We start from the raw sequence: 16091 nt of genomic DNA, 5'->3' as shown, positions 1-16091 counted from the left end.
AGAGGTAAGAGTCGATCTCTAGCTTATGTTGTGTTTTAAACAAGTTTTATACAAGTTTATGAAGTAGAAATGCATGTTTAGGTTGTTTTGAGTTTATGGGTTTAATGTGTGTTTATGAGCAATGTGGGTATATTGATGTGTTATAGTTGGGGTTTAGGCTTGTTTGAGACCCCTATGAACTTGTATGCTTGATTGTAAATGATTGGGAGTGTTTTAGAATAGGTTTGTGCATGTTTGAAGGGTTTAGGAGGCGTTTGTGCATGTGGGAGCTAAGTTTCTGCCACTGTGGAGAAACTCAGGTTCGGCCGCCGAAGGAACTTTCGGCCGTCGAACCCGCTTGTGGAGGCAGCCTTCGGCTGCCGAAGCCTGCCCCCGAAAGAGGACTTTCGTCTCTGGAGGACAGTTTCAGCCGCCGAAAGTGCCGCCGAACATGCATGAGTTTCGTCTCTGTCTGGGAGTTTCGGCCGTCGAAGGTGCCGCCGAACCTGCCTGACTTTCGGCTCTGGAGGGACTTTCGGTCGCCGAACCTGCCGCCGAAAGTGCCCTGTCCAGCCCTCCTTTGCATGTTTTTCTATGATTGTTTCATGGTGTTCTAGGGGGGTTTTTGGGGAGTAGTTTAGAGTTATGTTCATGTATGTTTGGTCCCTCATTTGAGTCCACCTGTGTAGGTTTGGACCCGAGGAACCGAGGACCCCAGCAGTGAGTCAGCTGCTCCAGTGTCTGGTCAGAGCTAGCCAGAGGTGAGTGGAATAACCTTTTATGTTTTAAAAGTAAATAATGAATATTTCAGCATGATTCACGCATCATGGATACCATGTGATATATTAGAGTGCTTGCATTAGTATTCACGAATATGTTGCATTGCATTTTTATGTTGTTGTGGATGAATGTTGAATGATCCATAGTCCTCGACCGATGACGTAATGATATGATATGTACGGTATAGAATGAAAGACCAGTGGGACCCATTCTACGTTCGCTAGTACTATGTAAGAAAAAGACCAGGACCCATTCTACGTTCTGGCACTTTGGAAATGTTATGTTATGCTATGTAAGGGGAAGACCAGGACCCATTCTACGTTCTGGCACTATTGGATATGTAGAGGACTATTGGTGACAAGTTCATCCTTGATGTGATATGGTTGTGATGTGATGCATTCCATGAAAGCATGAAATGTTAATATAATGTTTTTATTATTCTGCTCACTGGGCTCTAGTAGCTCACCCCTCTCCCTAATCCCCCAGGTTTGCAGGTACGGGCTAGGCAGAGAAGTCGAGGTGATTGAAGTCATAAGTATGTAATAGATAGAATGTGGACATGAAAAATTGTAAAATGATATATTGTTATGTCATGTAATTGTTGATTTTGAATTTGAGGTTTAGAAGATGTGCTTGACCGAGTTTGTATAGAATTCCCTTTCGTAAACATGATCTATGTTTTATTATGTTATCTTCCACCAAGCTTGTGTATGATGAGATGCCCCATTGGAGCATTTGATGAGAGCTCCAGTGTGGGGTTTATGTTTATGTATATGTTTATGGGCATGCACAGGTTGAGCTTGGTAAAAGAAAAGTTCAAAAATTTTATATATGCTGTTGATCATGTATGGGATAATCAGGTTTGCAGGATGCATGTCAGGCTTGCTACGGGTCCTGGCAGCCTTATGCCGATCTGGATCCTAGCGCCGGTAGCGGTCCGATTTTCGAGTCGTAACACTCCTCCAAATAAAACTAGGATTATGACCCTCCTTAGAGTCTAAAAACCCACCCCTAGAAAATATTTAGCTTTGTAAATCTTACTAGGAAGAGAATTTTGGTTGGATAAAAGCCTTCAACCTTACTTGCCAAGCATAGCTAAGTTGAAATAGTGCAAATTGTGAAACCCAAGGCCACCACAAAACTTTTTACTACACATCCACTCTTAAGACAACCAGTGCATACTCCTTTTACCATCTTTTTTTAAACCCCACCGAAAAGAGTTCATCATTATTTGCAGCTCATCACAAATAGATAAGGAAATTTAAAAAAATCCCATGTAATAAGTGGGAATGGCATGGGCAATAGTTTTAAGAAGAATCTCCTTATCAGCCCTGGAAAGAAATTTATGATTCCAACTAAAGATATATTTTCAAAGCCTATCTTTCAGAAAAGAGAAAATTTGCCACTTATTCTTCCCAATCAAAGACCGCAATCCCAAATACTTGTTATGATTTAAAGGAGTATGAATAGATAAGGTATCCATAATGACTTGCTTCCTATTAGAAGGTGTATTAGAGCTAAAGAAAATACCTAATTTTTGCAAATTAATGGCCTGATCTGAAGCTCGCTCATAAGAATCAAAGATATGTTTCACTTTAAGACAGTCCCTATCATTAGCTCTAAAGAAGAAGAAACTATTATCAGCAAATAAAAAATGAGAAACACTAAGACTCCTTCTACCATGAATCTTCCCTCTTAACTCTGTCTGTTTGAATAAAGCAGACAAACCTTCAGCCCAAATAATAAACAGGTAAGGGGAAAGCAGATCCCCTGCCCTAAACCCCTATGAGGACAAATAGGCCAAACCAATTCACCATTTAAAGCTATGTTATAATTCACTACGGATATATATAGCCACATCCACTTGATCCATAGATCACCAAAACCCATTTTACTTAACATATGCTTCAGAAAAAGCCAATCCACCCTATCATAAGCCTTTGTAAAATCAATTTTCAAAGCAGCCTCAAACTTACTCCCCTTAGTTTTTTGCCTCATAGAATGAATAATCTCAAAAGCTACAGTCACATTATCAGTTATTAGACGATCAGGAATAAAAGCAGATTGAAAATGATTAGGCAACACCTTTTAAAGCCTATTAGCCAAAACTTTTGACACAATTTTGTACAGCACATTGCATAACGAAATAGGTCTTAAATCCTTTAAGCAGATCGAATTATCGACTTTAGGGATGAGCCAACAATAGTATCATTGAGAGAGTTAGGGAACACACCTCATCTCAACCAAGCAGTACAACTAGCCACAATATCAGGACTAATAATATGCTAAAATTTTTTTTAAAAAGACGGATTAAAATCATCAGGACTAGGAGATTTATCCAAGTGCATAGAAAAAAATGGCATGTTTAAACTCAGTAGTAGTAAGGCTCAATCAAATGCCTATTATCCTCCTCATTAATACTATGCCAACCAAACAATTTTCAAAATCGGGAACCACATGAGATTACATATAGAAATTATAATCATCAAGCAACCACGGATCATTCCGAACATTAATGGCAGTCCCATTGCCCACTTCCACCTTATTCCAGCCTTAAGCACGTCTACAGCAAGCAACATACTTCTCCAAATAAAACTAGGATTATGACCCTCCTTGGAGTCTAAAAACCCACCCCTGGAAAAATATTTAGCTTTGTAAATCTTACTAGGAAGAGAATTTTGGTTGGATAAAAGCCTTCAACCTTACTTGCCAAGCATAGCTAAGTTGAAATAGTGCAAATTGTGAAACCCAAGGCCACCATAAAACTTTTTACTACACATCCACTCTCAAGACAACCAGTGCATACTTCTTTTACCATCTTTTTTTAAACCCCACCGAAAAGAGTTCATCATTATTTGCAGCTCATCACAAATAGATAAGGAAATTTAAAAAAATCCCATGTAATAAGTGGGAATGGCTTGAGCCATAGTTTTAAGAAGAATCTCCTTACCAGCCCTGGAAAGAAATTTATGATTCCAACTAAAGATACATTTTCAAAGCCTATCTTTCAGAAAAGAGAAAATTTGCCACTTATTCTTCCCAATCAAAGACCGCAATCCCAAATACTTGTTATGCTTTAAAGGAGTATGAACAGATAAGGTATCCATAATGACTTGCTTTCTATTAGAAGGTGTATTAGAGCTAAAGAAAATACCTAATTTTTGCAAATTAATGGCCTTATCTGAAACTCGCTCATAAGAATCAAAGATATGTTTCACTTTAAGACACTCCCTATCATTAGCTCTAAAGAAGAAGAAACTATTATCAGCAAATAAAAAATGAGAAACACTAAGACTCCTTCTACCATGAATCTCCCCTCTTAACTCTGTCTGTTTGAATAAGGCAGACAAACCTTCAGCACAAATAATAAACAGGTAAGGGGAAAGCGGATCCCCTGCCTTAAACCCCTATGAGGACAAATAGGCCCAACCAATTCACCATTTAAAGCTATGTTATAATTCACTATGGATATATATAGTCACATCCACTTGATCCATTGATCACCAAAACTCATTTTACTTAACATATGCTTCAGAAAAAGCCAATCCACCCTATCATAAGCCTTTGTAATATCAATTTTCAAAGCAGCCTCAAACTTAGTCCCCTTAGTTTTTTGCCTCATAGAATGAATAATCTCAAAAGCTACAGTCACATTATCAGTTATTAGACGATCAGGAATAAAAGCAGATTGAAAATGATTAGGCAACACCTTTTTAAGCCTATTAGCCAAAACTTTTGACACAATTTTGTACAGCACATTGCATAATGAAATAGGTCTTAAATCCTTTAAGCAGATCGAATTATCTACTTTAGGGATGAGCACAACAATAGTATCATTGAGAGAGTTAGGGAACACACCACATCTCAACCAAGCAGTACAACTAGCCACAATATCGGGACTAATAATATGCTAAAATTTTTTTAAAAAAGACGGATTAAAATCATCAGGACTAGGAGATTTATCCAAGTGCATAGAAAAACTGGGATGTTTAAACTCAGTAGTAGTAAGGCTCAGTCAAATGCCTATTATCTTCCTCATTAATACTATGCCAACCAAACAATTTTCAAAATCTGGAACCACATGAGATTGCATATAGAAATTATAATCATCAAGCAACCACGGATCATTCCGAACATTAATGGCAGTCCCATTGCCCACTTCCACCTTATTCCAGCCTTAAGCACGTCTACAGCAAGCAACATACTCCTCCAAATAAAACTAGGATTATGACCCTCCTTAGAGTCTAAAAACCCACTCCTGGAAAAATATTTAGCTTTGTAAATCTTACTAGGAAGAGAATTTTGGTTGGATAAAAGCCTTCAACCTTACTTGCCAAGCATAGCTAACTTGAAATAGTGCAAATTATGAAACCCAAGGCCACCATAAAACTTTTTACTACACATCCACTCTCAAGACAACCAGTGCATACTCGTTTTACCATCTTTTTTTAAACCCCACCGAAAAGAGTTCATCATTATTTGCAGCTCATCACAAATAGATAAGGAAATTTAAAAAAATTCCATGTAATAAGTGGGAATGGCTTGAGCCATAGTTTTAAGAAGAATCTCCTTACCAGCCCTGGAAAGAAATTTATGATTCTAACTAAAGATACATTTTCAAAGCCTATCTTTCAGAAAAGAGAAAATTTGCCACTTATTCTTCCCAATCAAAGACCGCAATCCCAAATACTTGTTATGATTTAAAGGAGTATGAATAGATAAGGTATCCATAATGACTTGCTTCCTATTAGAAGGTGTTTTAGAGCTAAAGAAAATACCTAATTTTTGCAAATTAATGGCCTGATCTGAAGCTCGCTCATAAGAATCAAAGATATGTTTCACTTTAAGACACTCCCTATCATTAGCTCTAAAGAAGAAGAAACTATTATCAGCAAATAAAAAATGAGAAACACTAAGACTCCTTCTACCATGAATCTCCCCTCTTAACTCTGTCTGTTTGAATAAGGCAGACAAACCTTCAGCACAAATAATAAACAGGTAAGGGGAAAGCGGATCCCCTGCCTTAAACCCCTATGAGGACAAATAGGCCCAACCAATTCACCATTTAAAGCTATGTTATAATTCACTATGGATATATATAGTCACATCCATTTGATCCATTGATCACCAAAACTCATTTTACTTAACATATGCTTCAGAAAAAGCCAATCCACCTTATCATAAGCCTTTGTAATATCAATTTTCAAAGCAGCCTCAAACTTAGTCCCCTTAGTTTTTTGCCTCATAGAATGAATAATCTCAAAAGCTACAGTCACATTATCAGTTATTAGACGATCAGGAATAAAAGCAGATTGAAAATGATTAGGCAACACCTTTTTAAGCCTATTAGCCAAAACTTTTGACACAATTTTGTACAGCACATTGCATAATGAAATAGGTCTTAAATCCTTTAAGCAGATCAAATTATCGACTTTAGGGATGAGCACAACAATAGTATCATTGAGAGAGTTAGGGAACACACCACATCTCAACCAAGCAGTACAACTAGCCACAATATCAGGACTAATAATATGCTAAAATTTTTTTAAAAAAGACGGATTAAAATCATCAGGACTAGGAGATTTATCCAAGTGCATAGAAAAAATGGCATGTTTAAACTCAGTAGTAGTAAGGCTCAGTCAAATGCCTATTATCCTCCTCATTAATACTATGCCAACCAAATAATTTTCAAAATCTGGAACCACATGAGATTGCATATAGAAATTATAATCATCAAGCATCCACGGATCATTCCGAACATTAATGGCAGTCCCATTGCCCACTTCCACCTTATTCCAGCCTTAAGCACGTCTACAGCAATCAATATACTCCTCCAAATACAACTAGGATTATGACCCTCCTTAGAGTCTAAAAACCCACCCCTGGAAAAATATTTAGCTTTGTAAATCTTACTAGGAAGAGAATTTTGGTTGGATAAAAGCCTTCAACCTTACTTGCCAAGCATAGCTAACTTGAAATAGTGCAAATTGTGAAACCCAAGGCCACCGTAAAACTTTTTACTACACATCCACTCTCAAGACAACCAATGCATACTCCTTTTACCATCTTTTTTTAAACCCCACCGAAAAGAGTTCATCATTATTTGCAACTCATCACAAATAGATAAGGAAATTTAAAAAAATCCCATGTAATAAGTGGGAATTGCTTGAGCCATAGTTTTAAGAAGAATCTCCTTACCAGCCATGGAAAGAAATTTATGATTCCAACTAAAGATACATTTTCAAAGCCTATCTTTCAGAAAAGAGAAAATTTGCCACTTATTCTTCCCAATCAAAGACCGCAATCCCAAATACTTGTTATGATTTAAAGGAGTATGAATAGAAAAGGTATCCATAATGACTTGCTTCCTATTAGAAGGTGTATTAGAGCTAAAGAAAATACCTAATTTTTGCAAATTAATGGCCTGATCGGAAGCTTGCTCATAAGAATCAAAGATATGTTTCACTTTAAGACACTCCCTATCATTAGCTCTAAAGAAGAAGAAACTATTATCAGCAAATAAAAAATGAGAAACACTAAGACTCCTTCTACCATGAATCTCCCCTCTTAACTCTGTCTGTTTGAATAAGGCAGACAAACCTTCAGCACAAATAATAAACTGGTAAGGGGAAAGCGGATCCCCTGCCTTAAACCCTATGAGGACAAATAGGCCCAACCAATTCACCATTTAAAGCTATGTTATAATTCACTATGGATATATATAGCCACATCCACTTGATCCATTGATCACCAAAACCCATTTTACTTAACATATGCTTCAGAAAAAGCCAATCCACCCTATCATAAGCCTTTGTAATATCAATTTTCAAAGCAGCCTCAAATTTAGTCCCCTTAGTTTTTTGCCTCATAGAATGAATAATCTCAAAAGCTACAGTCACATTATCAGTTATTAGACGATCAGGAATAAAAGCAGATTGAAAATGATTAGGCAACACCTTTTTAAGCCTATTAGCCAAAACTATTGACACAATTTTGTACAGCACATTGCATAATGAAATAGGTCTTAAATCTTTTAAGCAGATCGAATTATCGACTTTAGGGATGAGTACAACAATAGTATCATTGAGAGAGTTAGGGAACACACCACATGTCAACCAAGCAGTACAACTAGCCACAATATCAGGACTAATAATATGCTAAAATTTTTTTAAAAAAGACGGATTAAAATCATCAGGACTAGGAGATTTATCCAAGTGCATAGAAAAAATGGCATGTTTAAACTCAGTAGTAGTAAGGCTCATTCAAATGCCTATTATCCTCCTCATTAATACTATGCCAACCAAACAATTTTCAAAATCTGGAACCACATGAGATTGCATATAGAAATTATAATCATCAAGCAACCACGGATCATTCCGAACATTAATGGCAGTCCCATTGCCCACTTCCACCTTATTCCAGTCTTAAGCACGTCTACAGCAAGCAACATACTCCTCCAAATAAAACTAGGATTATGACCCTCCTTAGAGTCTAAAAATCCACTCCTGGAAAAATATTTAGCTTTGTAAATCTTACTAGGAAGAGAATTTTGGTTGGATAAAAGCCTTCAACCTTACTTGCCAAGCATAACTAACTTGAAATAGTGCAAATTATGAAACCCAAGGCCACCATAAAACTTTTTACTACACATCCACTCTCAAGACAACCAGTGCATACTCCTTTTACCATCTTTTTTTAAACCCCACCGAAAAGAGTTCATCATTATTTGCAGCTCATCACAAATAGATAAGGAAATTTAAAAAAATCCCATGTAATAAGTGGGAATGGCTTGAGCCATAGTTTTAAGAAGAATCTCCTTACCAGCCCTGGAAAGAAATTTATGATTCCAACTAAAGATACATTTTCAAAGCCTATCTTTCAGAAAAGAGAAAATTTGCCACTTATTCTTCCCAATCAAAGACCGCAATCCCAAATACTTGTTATGATTTAAAGGAGTATGAATAGATAAGGTATCCATAATGACTTGCTTCCTATTAGAAGGTGTATTAGAGCTAAAGAAAATACCTAATTTTTGCAAATTAATGGCCTGATCTGAAGCTCGCTCATAAGAATCAAAGATATGTTTCACTTTAAGACAGTCCCTATCATTAGCTCTAAAGAAGAAGAAACTATTATCAGCAAATAAAAAATGAGAAACACTAAGACTCCTTCTACCATGAATCTCCCCTCTTAACTCTGTCTGTTTGAATAAGGCAGACAAACCTTCAGCACAAATAATAAACATGTAATGGGAAAGCGGATCCCCTGCCTTAAACCCCTATGAGGACAAATAGGCCCAACCAATTCACCATTTAAAGCTATGTTATAATTCACTATGGATATATATAGCCACATCCACTTGATCCATTGATCACCAAAACCCATTTTACTTTACATATGCTTCAGAAAAAGCCAATCCACCCTATCATAAGCCTTTGTAATATCAATTTTCAAAGCAGCCTCAAACTTAGTCCCCTTAGTTTTTTGCCTCATAGAATGAATAATCTCAAAAGCTACAGTCACATTATCAGTTATTATACGATCAGGAATAAAAGCAGATTGAAAATGATTAGGCAACACCTTTTTAAGCCTATTAGCCAAAACTTTTGACACAATTTTGTACAGCACATTGCATAATGAAATAGGTCTTAAATCCTTTAAGCAGATCGAATTATCGACTTTAGGGATGAGCACAACAATAGTATCATTGAGAGGGTTAGGGAACACACCACATCTCAACCAAGCAGTACAGCTAGCCACAATATCAAGACTAATAATATGCTAAAATTTTCTTAAAAAAGACGGATTAAAATCATCAGGACTAGGAGATTTATCCAAGTGCATAGAAAAAATGGCATGTTTAAACTCAGTAGTAGTAAGGCTCAGTCAAATGCCTATTATCCTCCTCAGTAATACTAGGTGAAATACAAGACATAACATCCTCATAATCTCGCACAATAGGTGAAAATAACTCAGTAAAATAATTAAAAATATGGTGACTCATACCTTGAAAATCCGTGAACCATTCTCCCTCTGAGTTTTGAAGAGTTTTTACTGCATTGCGTCATTTTCTGGTAGAAGCTTTACTATGAAAGAATTTAGTTTTTTCATCCCCACTTTCCAACTAGCATAATTTAGCTCGCTGTTTCCAATAAACATCTTCTTTCTCTAATAGAGAGTTTAAAGAATCATTGAGAGAATCCAATCCTCCTTCATTCCTATGCCGAGCTTTGTCAATTTCCTTCTTCAACTCCTTAATTCTGCCTTTAAATTTTGTCCTCAAATTGTTACTCTATTATGCTAAGGCACTAGAACACGTTTTACTTTTTTCCAAAATTGACCCATCCCTAGCTCAAGACTCCCTAACAACTCCCTCAACTCCGTCTTAAAGTAATCAGTGATTCTCAACACAAAAATGATAGTTTTGAGAAATGACACTAGCTTTGTCCAAATATAACTTAATAAGGCTATGATCAGAAATAGAAGAAACCATATTAAACAAATAGTGATTTGGAAATAAAGAAAATCAATTAAAACTCACAAGCATCCTATCCAGTCTTTCCTTCACTAAATACCCATCACCTCTTTTACGCCTCCAGGTGAAACCATACCAATGTAAAGGGATATCAAACAAGCCACACCTTTGAATTATATCATGAAACCCATTCAACAGAGAACTAGGGTGCTCACCCCTTCCCTCCATATCATCAAGCGAAAGAAGATCATTAAAATCCCCTGCAATGACCCACAGTAGAGAATTCAGCCCAGCCAAATAAGAAAGCAGGTTGATGTAAGCACAACCAACAACACCAAAAATGATGAGTTAGCATTATCTCAAGGACCAATTACAAGGTTGAGATCCAAGAGGTTGAAGGAAGCACTTCAAGGATTCATTAAGGAATATGTTGAAGCTTTGCAAGTTCATTTTGAAGTTGAAGAACAATCTGGCCATTCCAAGTAAATTAGACCGAATGTGTCCTTATTGACAACTCAAATTTTGTATTTATAGTGGGTAGTTATTTAGTAAGTGGTAGTTAACCAGTAGTGGGTAGTTATCCAGTAGTAGATAGTGGTAGTGGGTAGTGGTATAGATCATGGGTCGATGCATAGTAGTGGAAAGTGGCAAAGATCATGGGTCTTTATTTATGTTATATAAAGCATCTTTTTTTCTATATTGTACACAGACTATCAATTATTCAATATAATTGCTTTACGCGATTCTTTTTTGAGAGCTTAAGAGAGATCTTGGTTCTTGACATTACATCATGAATAAGGTTTGATACTAACTTGTATGGTTCTTATTCTTGCTGCTCTTATAATCAATCAATTATAAGTGTTCTTAATTGCATGTTAATTAAGAGTGCTTTAGATTGGAGAATTGTTTTCTAAACTAAGTTCTTTTTACTAGGGTATGTGTCATTTCTGTCTCTAATAGGCTGGGGTTCCACATCAGTTGGTATCAGAGCTAGACTTAGTAATAATTTCTTAACTATCCTTTGTGTCTTTTCTTCAATTTTTCATGATCTTTCCGTTTTGGATACCTATTAGAGTCGAATACATTGTTTAGTTGCTGTTCAAATCTAATTTTATCCTAAATTCTTGTTTAGGCAGAATTACTACCTTCAGTGGTTTGGTTTGTGCTTTCTGCCCTAATTCGTATGCTCCTATTCTAACACTCTTAGAATAGTATTTCCAGTGTTTTACTTTAGTCCATATAAAAAGAATACCAAAAAGAAAAAGAATTTCTGCAACTTTGGGTCAATTGTTGAAACTTTGTTCTGATGTTGATACATACTGATATAAATCATAATTCATGTACTTTGAACATATTTCTGGGCTTGAGATTTGAAATACATATTTGGGGTAGGTTTAGGGCCAATTTGGGTAGTATTTTCACAAAATAGTTGTACTTAATACTTGCTGTTTTAAGTGTCTATTTTGTTTGCTTGCTTTGAATTATTTTTGTTGAGTCAATATTAACATCAGTTAACCTAGGATCGCATGCTTAGGGAAAACTTCGTGTTAAGCACATCCGTCTTGTCAACTTTTGATTCTTAATTTATCAATTTGGTGTCTTTCTGTCTGTTGATTCCTTACACTTAGTTTGACAAATTGCACATTGTTGAACATCTAATTACACTTAGTACACGAAATTTCACTTTTGTATGCTAAATCAATCTGTTTGTTCATTTTGGTCAGTTTGCATCTAGTGTTGTTTCCTATCTTTTCTTGTTAGATCTTTTCTTGTTAGATCTTTCCTTATTATTTGAATCATACAAGCTTGTCTTATTGAGTCTTTATTCTGAAGTGCACTTTTGAGATACCAAGTGAGTGCTTGAAAGTTAAACATGTGAGTTGAGAGAATTGTGAATTTTTCTATAATGTTTGGGCATAATACTAGTGATACTTCTGACCCTATGTTTAATCTTAAAGATATGTATAAAGCTTTCATGGATAGCTTTCAGAAGCTAAATTTGAGAATGGATAACCTTGAGGACAACCTTAGATCTTCAAAGGGCAAGTTTAATCAGGGGGATGATGATACATATGATCCATCCTATGAAGAGGAAAATGTGGCACAATCAGTCCCTTTCCGTGCCAAAAGGTTCAATGATCGTGTACCCTATGTAGATAATGAACTCCATCAAGATGAAGATTCCAAGCTTCAATGGTAAGGCTGATGTTGATGCCTATTTGGAGTGGGAGCGTAAAGTGGAGATGGTTTTTAACTGTCAAAGCTATTTCGACGATAAGAAGGTAAAACTTGCTGCCCTTGAGTATTCAGACTATGCACTAATATGGTGGGATGAGCTTGTGAAATCTAGGAGAAGGAATGTGTAATACCCGACGAGACCTCGGCATCGGAATTCCTGCTTTCCGGCAGAATCTCGGATGTCGGAACCCTCTAGAAGGGTAAAAAGATGTTTTTATAAATGTTTTAACATGTTTTTATGGTTTTAATGAAGAAAAAAATTGAGTTTCGAAAGAAAATGTTTGGAGGAGAAACTCAGGTTCGGCCGCCGAACCTCATGTTCGGCCGCCGAACATTGGTGACTTGCGGAAGCTCTTTTGACACCCGAAGGTGGTTTGGCCAGCCACTTATAAAAGGCCCCCTGTCCAAAAATGGGCAAGTTTTCTCTCTCTATTTTCGGGCAAGGTGAGTCTCCGCCGCTCTTTTTTTTTTATCTTGTGTTTTTTCCTCAAATCCTTCAAGTTTTTAACAAGTCTTAACTTAGTTTTGAAGATTTTGAGCTAAAAACGAAGTTTTGAAGCTTGGAGACCCCGGAGCTCGATTTCTCCCATCTCCGAGTTTGGATCGCCTCTCCTCTCGATCTTCAAGAGGTAAGTGGAGATCCTACCCTTCTTTTATGTTTTAAGTAAGTTTTGAGGGGTTTTAGAGAGCTTTGATGCATGTTTAGAGTAGTTGTTAAATGTTAGGGTTTATGTGAGTTAAATGATGAAATGTATGTTTATTGTATGTTAATTGTTGATGTTGTTGGGGTATAGGTTAGTTTTAAGCCCCTAAATGCTTAAGAATGTGTTTATGCATGTTTTTGCATGAGTTGGTTTGAGTTGAGAGGTTTGGGGTGGCTGGATGCATGTTTGAGGCTTTGGTTCTGCCTTTTAGAGGACCCAGGTTCGGCTGTCGAAGCCATGTTCGGCCGCCGAACCTGCCTGCGAAGGCAATTTGGCCGCCTAAACTTGCCCCCGAAAGTTTGGACTTTCGGCTTTGGAGAGAAGTTTTGTAACGACCCGAAATCGGACCGCTACCGGCACTAGGATCCAGATCGACTTAAGGTCGCCGGGACCCGTAGCAAGCCTAACATACATCCTGTCATACCTGATAAATCCCATACATGATCATACAATAACATAAAAGCTTTAAACTTTTTCATTCACCAAACTCGCCTGTGCATGCACTGAAACTGAATATGTAATACCCGGCTAGACTCCGGTATCGGAATTCCTACCGTCCGGTGGAATTTCGGATGTTGGGAACCTCTAGAAGGGTAAAACCATGTTTTCATGAGATGTTTTAAGGTTTTTGATGATTTTGAATGAAAATTAAATGAGTTTTTGCATGAAAAGTCCTTGGAGGAAAACCCAGGTTCGGCAGCCGAAAGTCAAGTTCGGCCGCCGAACATGCATGCGTTTTGGAGGCACGTTAGGCCCCCGAAAGCATGAGTGAGGGAAGTCCAGGTTCGGCCGCCGAAACTCAAGTTCGGCCGCCGAACATGGCATGCATGCGGAAGCACTTTCGGCCCCTGAACGTGGCCTGGCCAGCCACCTATAAATGGGTCACTTAGCCGAAATGGGTGAGCTTTCTCCCATTTTCGGCCACAGTTAGCTTCCGACCTCCCTCTCCCCAGATCTTGTGTTCTTTCTTCAAATCTCCTCCATTTTTCTTGAGTTTTAACCTCACATTGCAAGTTTTGAGCATTTTAAACAAGTTTGGAGCTTTGGAAACTCAGGAGCTCATTTGCTTGGATCTCCGAGTTTTGGTCATCTCTTTCTCGATCTTCAAGAGGTAAGAGCCGATCTTAAGCTCAATGTATGTTTTAAACAAGTTTTATGAAGTTTTATGGGGTAGAAATGTATGTTTAAGTTAGTTGAGCTATGTTAGGTTTTATGTGATTTTTGGACAATGTATGTTGTTGATGTGTGTTTGAAGTGTTGTAGTTGGGGTATATGCTAGTTTGAGACCCCTAGGTGTAATGTATGATATGTATGCATGTTTTAGAACAAGTTTATGCATGATTTGAGGCTTGGGTAGGCAAGACGCTCGTTTGAGCCGAGTTTCTGTCCATTTGGGAGAAACCAGGTTCGGCAGCCGAAGGAACTTTCGGCCGCCGAACCCCCTTGTGGAGGCAGCATTCGGCTGCCGAAGCTTGCCCCCGAAAGAGGACTTTCGGATCTGTCTGGGACTTTCGGCCGCCGAAGGTGCTGCCGAAAGTGCCTGACTTTCGGATCTGTCTGGGACTTTCGGCCGCCGAACCTGCCGCCGAAAGTGCCCTGTCCAGCCTTTCTTTGCATGTTTTGCATGGATGTTTTGAGATGTTTTAGGGGGTTTTTGGGGGATAGTTTAGAGTTATGTTCATGTATGTTTGGTCCCTCATTTGAGTCCACCTGTGTAGGTTCGGACCCGAGGAACCGAGGACCCCAGCAGTGAGTCTGTTGCCCCAGTGTCTGGTCAGAGCTATCCAGAGGTGAGTGGAATAACTCTTACGCTTTTAAATAAATAAATCAGTTTTAACATGATTCACGCATCATGAATGCCATGAGATATAATAGGATGTTTGCATTAGACTCACGAATATGTTGCATTGCATATTATGTTGATGATGTGGATGAATGTTGAATGATCCTTTAGTCCCCCTATGCTATGATGACGATGATACGGTACGGAAGACCAGTGAGGCCCATTCTACGCCCCTGGCACTATGTAAGAGAAAGACCAGTGAGGCCCATTCTACGCCCCTGGCACAGTTGGACCATGTTATGTTATGTTATGTAAGAGAAAGACCAGTGAGGCCCATTCTACGCCCCTGGCATAGTTGGACCATGTAGGGGACTATTGGTGACAAGTTCATCCTTGATGTGATTAGCTGTGATGTGATGCATTTCATGTTATCATATGTTTTAAATGTTTTACTATTCTGCTCACTGGGCTTTGTAGCTCACCCCTCTCCCCTAACCCCAGATGTGCAGGTACAGGGTAGACCAGGAGGTTAGCCAGAGTTTTGAAGCATGTTTATGTAATAAGTTAGATTGTGGACATGATAATTGTACTATGATGTAATGTAAGAGATTATAGTATGTTATGTAATGAGGTATATTGAGGTTATAGTTGTGCTTGACCCTATGAGTAATGTAATCCCTTGTTGATACATGATCTTATCGTCTATTGATGTTTATGTTTAGCCAACTCAACTTATGATGTATCGCCCATTGGGGCAATGATGAGATCCCACTGAGGGATTAATGTTTAAGTTATGCTATGATTAGTGAATGCACGGGTTGAGTATGGTGTATGATGAAAAGGAAAGTTTTAATTTTTATGTATGATTGTTGATCATGTATGGGATTGAACAGGGTTACAGGTTCTATGTCAGGCTTGCTACGGGTCCCGGCGGCCTTAAGCCGATCTGGATCCTAGCGCCGGTAGCGGTCCGATTTTTTCGGGTCGTTACAGAATACATAAAAACCCCACACTAGAGCCGTCATCAAATGCTCTAGTTGGGTCAACATTACATACATCAAGCTTGGTTTCCATCACATTAAATAAAACATTACACAATGATCATGAACAAAAGGGATTAACCATAAACTCT

This window comes from Manihot esculenta, chromosome 12 (genome assembly GCF_001659605.2).
Source record: "Manihot esculenta cultivar AM560-2 chromosome 12, M.esculenta_v8, whole genome shotgun sequence".
Lineage (NCBI taxonomy): Eukaryota > Viridiplantae > Streptophyta > Magnoliopsida > Malpighiales > Euphorbiaceae > Manihot > Manihot esculenta.
The sequence above is the reverse complement of the archived record's forward strand: the minus strand, read 5'-3'. Positions refer to the sequence as shown.